The sequence below is a fragment of the Arachis duranensis genome, chromosome 9 (genome assembly GCF_000817695.3).
Source record: "Arachis duranensis cultivar V14167 chromosome 9, aradu.V14167.gnm2.J7QH, whole genome shotgun sequence".
Lineage (NCBI taxonomy): Eukaryota > Viridiplantae > Streptophyta > Magnoliopsida > Fabales > Fabaceae > Arachis > Arachis duranensis.
In genome coordinates, this window is record NC_029780.3 from 63,750,690 (window position 1) to 63,755,601 (window position 4,912).

The 4,912-nt window shown below is 41.0% G+C and overlaps 1 non-coding gene across 1 annotated transcript; it reads left to right on the top strand.

The window, feature by feature from the left end:
* The first annotated feature begins 4,362 nt into the window (after positions 1 to 4,362).
* Positions 4,363 to 4,470, top strand: LOC127742077 (small nucleolar RNA R71). Its single transcript, XR_008003265.1, has one exon. It is a non-coding gene; the product is annotated as a small nucleolar RNA R71 (small nucleolar RNA).
* Positions 4,471 to 4,912: the final 442 nt, after the last annotated feature.

Here is a 4,912-nt window from a genome sequence, read left to right on the forward strand (position 1 = left end):
ATGCTCAAAGCCTTGGATCCTTTTTACCCTTGCCTTTTGGTTTTTAAGGGCTATTGGCTTTTTCTGCTTGCTTTTTTTTTTTCGCAAGCTTTTACTATTCACTGCTTTTTCTTGCTTCAGGAATCAATTTTATGATTTTTCAGATTATCAATAGCATTTCTCTTTGTTCATCATTCTTTCAAGAGCCAACAATTTTAACATTCATAAACAACAAGATCAAAAATATGCATTGTTCAAGCATTCATTCAGAAAACGAAAAGTATTGTCACCACATCAATATAATTAAACTAAATTCAAGGATAATTTCGAAATTCATGTACTTCTTGTTCTTTTGAATTAGAAACATTTTTCATTTAAGAGAAGTGAAGGATTCATGGAATTATTTATAGCCTTAAGACATAGTTACTAAATACTAATGATCATGTAACAGAGACACAAATATAGATGACATAATAAGCATAAAAACCGAAAAAAACAGAAAAATAAGAACAAGGAATGAATCCACCTTAGTGATGGTGACGCTTTCTTCTTGAAGAACCAATGATGTCCTTGAGTTCTTCTATGTCTCTTCCTTGCCTTTGTTGCTCCTCCCTCATTACTCTTTGATCTTCTCTAATTTCATGGAAAATGATGGAGTGCTCTTCATGTTCCACCCTTAATTAATCCATATTATAACCCAAATCTTCAAGAGAAGTGTTGAGTTGTTCCTAATAGTTGTTGGGAGGAAAGTGCATCCCTTGAGGCATCTCCGGGATTTCTTGGTGATGAGCTTCCTCATGCGTCTCTTGGGTTCCATGAGTGGGCTCTCTTGTTTGCTCCATCCTTTTCTTAGTGATGGGCTTGTCCTCCTCGATTGGGATGTCTCCTTCTATGATGACTCCAGCTGAGTAACATAGATGGCAAACAAGATGAGGAAAAGCTAGCCTTGCCAAAGTAGAGGGCTTATCGGCTATTTTGTAGAATTCAAGGGAGATAACTTCATGAATTTCTACTTCCTCTCCAATCAATGATGCTATGGATCATGATGGCCCGATCCACAGTAACTTCAGATCGGTTGCTAGTGGGGATTATGGAGCGTTGGATGAACTCCAACCATCTTCTAGCCACAGGCTTGAGGTTCAGTCTTCTTAATTGAACCGCCTTGCCTTTGGAGTCTCTTTTCTATTGAGCTCCTTCAACACATATGTCCCTAAGGACTTGGTCCAACCTTTGATCAAAGTTGACCCTTCTTGTGTAGGGGTATGCATCTCCTTGCATCATGGGCAAGTTGAATGCCAACCTCACATTTTTCGGACTAAAATCTAAGTATTTTCCCCGAACCATTATAAGATAGTTCTTTGGATTCGGGTTCATACTTTGATCATGGTTCCTAGTGATCCGTGCATTGGCATAGAACTCTTGAACCATCAAGATTCTGACTTGTTGGATGGGATTGGTTAGAACTTCCCAACCTCTTCTTTGGATCTCATGTCGGATTTCCGGATACTCATTTTTCTTGAGTTTGAAAGGGACCTCGGGGATCACCTTCTTCTTGGCCACAACATCATAGAAGTGGTCTTGATGGGCTTTGGAGATGAATTTTTTCATCTCCCATGACTCGAAGGTGGAAGCTTTTGTCTTCCCTTTCCCTTTTCTAGAGGTTTCTCCGGTCTTAGGTGCCATTGATGGTTATGGAAAAACAAAAAGCTTATGCTTTTACCACACCAAACTTAAAATATTGTTTGCCCTCGAGCAAGAGAAGAAAGAAAAGAAGAAGAAGAAGAAGAGAAAATAAAGAGGAGAGTAGGGGAGGTGTATTCGGCCAAGGTGTAGAAGACGGGGGTTGTGTAGTGTGAAAATTAAGGAGAATGGAGGGGTTTATATAGAGAGGGGAGAGGGAGTAGGTTCGGCTATTTAGGGTGGGTTTGGGTGGGAAAGAAATTTAAATTTTGAAGGTAGGTGGGGTTTATGGAGAAGAGTGGATGGATGTGAGTGGTGAAGGGAGTAATTGGGAAGAGAGATTGAGGTGATTGGTGAAGGGTTTTGGGGAAGAGTGTTTATTGGAAAGAGAAGATGAATGTTGAGAAGAGGGGAGAATATGGTAGGTGGGGATCCTGTGGGGTCCACAGATCCTGAGATGATCCTGTGGGGTCCACAGATCCTGAGGTGTCAAGGATTTACATCCTTACACCAATTAGGCATGTAAAATGCCTTTGCATGCAATTCTGGCATTTAAACGCCGAAGTGATGCATGTTCTGGGCGTTCAACGCCCATGTGTAGCATGTTTCTGGCGTTGAACGCCAGTTCCATGCTTGTTTCTGGCGTTCAGCGCCAACTCTCCTCAGGGTGCATTCCTGGCGTTTGAACGCCAGGGTGTTGCTTGTTTTTGGCGTTCAACGCCAGATTCATGCTCTGTTCTGGCGTTGAACGCCAGACAGATGCTCCTTATTGGCATTTAAACGCCAGTAAGTCCTTCCTCCAGGGTGTGATTTTTCTTCTGCTGTTTTTTATTCTGTTTTTAATTTTAATATTTTTTTCGTGACTCCACATGATCATGTACCTAATAAAACATAAAAAAATGATAAAATAAAAAATAAAATTAGATAAATAAAAATTGGGTTGCCTCCCAATAAGCGCTTTTTTAATGTCAAGAGCTTGACAGTGGGCTCTCATGGAGCCTCACAGGTGATCAGGTCAATGTTGTATAGTCCCAACACCAAACTTAGAGTTTGGTTGTGGGGATTCAACACCAAACTTAGAGTTTGGTTGTGGCCTCCCAACACCAAACTTAGAGTTTAACTGTGGGGGATCTGTTTGACTCTGTACTGAGAGAAGCTCTGCATGCTTACTCTCCCTTGTTACAGAAGGATAGCCGTGTGCCTTAAACACAAGGTAGTCCCCATTCAATTGCAGGACTAATTCTCCTCTGTTAACATCTATCACAGCTTCTGCTGTGGCTAGGAAAGGTCTTCCAAGGATGATGCATTCATCCTCCTCCTTTCTAGTGTCTAAGATTATGAAATCAGCAGGAATGTAAAGGCCTTTAACCTTTACTAACATGTCCTCTACTAATCCATAAGCTTGTCTTACTAACTTGTCTGCCAATTGTAATGAGAATAATGCAGGTTGTACCTCAATGATCCCCAGTTTTTCCATTACAGAGAGTAGCATAAGATTTATGCCTGACCCTAGGTCACACAGAGCTTTCTTAAAGGTCATGGTGCCTATGGTACAGGGTATTAAGAATTTCCCAGGATCTTGTTTCTTTTGAGGTAAAGTTTGCTGAACCCATGTATCATGTTCACTAATGAGCAAGGGAGGTCCACCTTCCCAAGTCTCATTACCAAACAACTTGGCATTCAGCTTCATGATGGCTCCTAGATATTGAGCAACTTGCTCTCCAGTCACATCTGCATCCTCTTCAGAGGAAGAATAGTCTTCAGAGCTCATGATCTTCAGAGCTCATGAATGGCAGAAGGAGATTTAATGGAATCTCTATGGTCTCTATATGAGACTCAGATTCCTTTGGATCCTCAATAGGGAACTCCTTCCTGCTTGAGAGACATCCCATGAGAACTTCCTCATTGGGATTCGCGTCCTCTCCCTCCTTCTTGCATTCGGCCATGTTGAGTATATCAATGGCCTTACACTCTCTCTTTGGATTCTCTTCTGTATTGCTTGGGAGAGTACTATGAGGGGTTTCAATAACTTTCTTACTCAGCTGGCCTACTTGTGCCTCCAAATTTCTAATGGAGGATCTTGTTTCACTCATGAAACTTAAAGTGGCCTTAGACAGATCAGAGACTAGATTAGCTAAATTAGAAGTGATGTGCTCAGGATTCTCTGTCTGTTGCTGAGACGATGATAGAAAATGCTTGCTATTGCTGAGCCTAGTTCGTCCACCATTATTAAAGCCTTGTTATGGCTTTTTTGATCTTCCATGAGAAATTTGGATGATTTCTCCATGATGAATTGTAGGTGTTTCCATAAGGTTCACCTAAGTAATTTACCTCTGCTATTGCAGGGTTATCAGGATCATAAGCTTCTTCTTCAGAAGATGCCTCTTTAGTACTGTTGGATGCATTTTACCATCCATTCAGACTTTGGGAAATCATGTTGACTTGCTGAGTCAACATTTTGTTCTGAGCCAATATGGCATTCAGAGCATCAATCTCAAGAATTCTCTTCCTCTGAGGCGTCCCATTATTCACGGAATTCCTCTCAGAAGTGTACATGAACTGGTTATTTGCAACCATGTCAATAAGTTCTTGAGCTTCTACAGGTATTTTCTTTAGGTGAATGGATTCAGCAGAATGGTCCAGTGACATCTTAGAGAACTTAGACAGACCATAATAGAATATATCCAGAATGGTCCATTCTGAAAGCATGTCAGAAGGACACCTTTTGGTCATCTGCTTGTATCTTTCCCAAGCTTCATAGAGGGATTCACCATCTTTTTGTTTGAATGTCTGAACATCTAATCTAAGCTTGCTCAGCTTTTGAGGAGGAAAGAATTTAGCCAAGAAGGCCATGACCAGCTTATCCCAGGAGTTCAGGCTATCCTTAGGTTGTGAATCCAACCATGTTCTAGCTCTGTCTCTTACAGCAAAAGGAAAAAGCATGAGCCTGTAGACTTCAGGATCTACTCCATTCGTTTTTACAATCTCGCAGATCTGCAAGAACTCAGTTAAAAACTGATAGGGATCTTCTGATGGAAGTCCATGAAACTTGCAGTTTTGTTGCATTAGAGCAACTAGTTGAGGTTTCAGCTCAAAATTGTTTGCCCCAACGGTAAGGATTGAGATGCTTCTTCCATCAAACTTGGAAGTAGGTGTAATGTAATCACCAAGCATCCTCCTTGCATTATTGTTGTTAGGTTCGGCTGCCATCTCCTTCTCTTGTTCAAAAATTTCAGTAAGGTTGTCTCTGGAT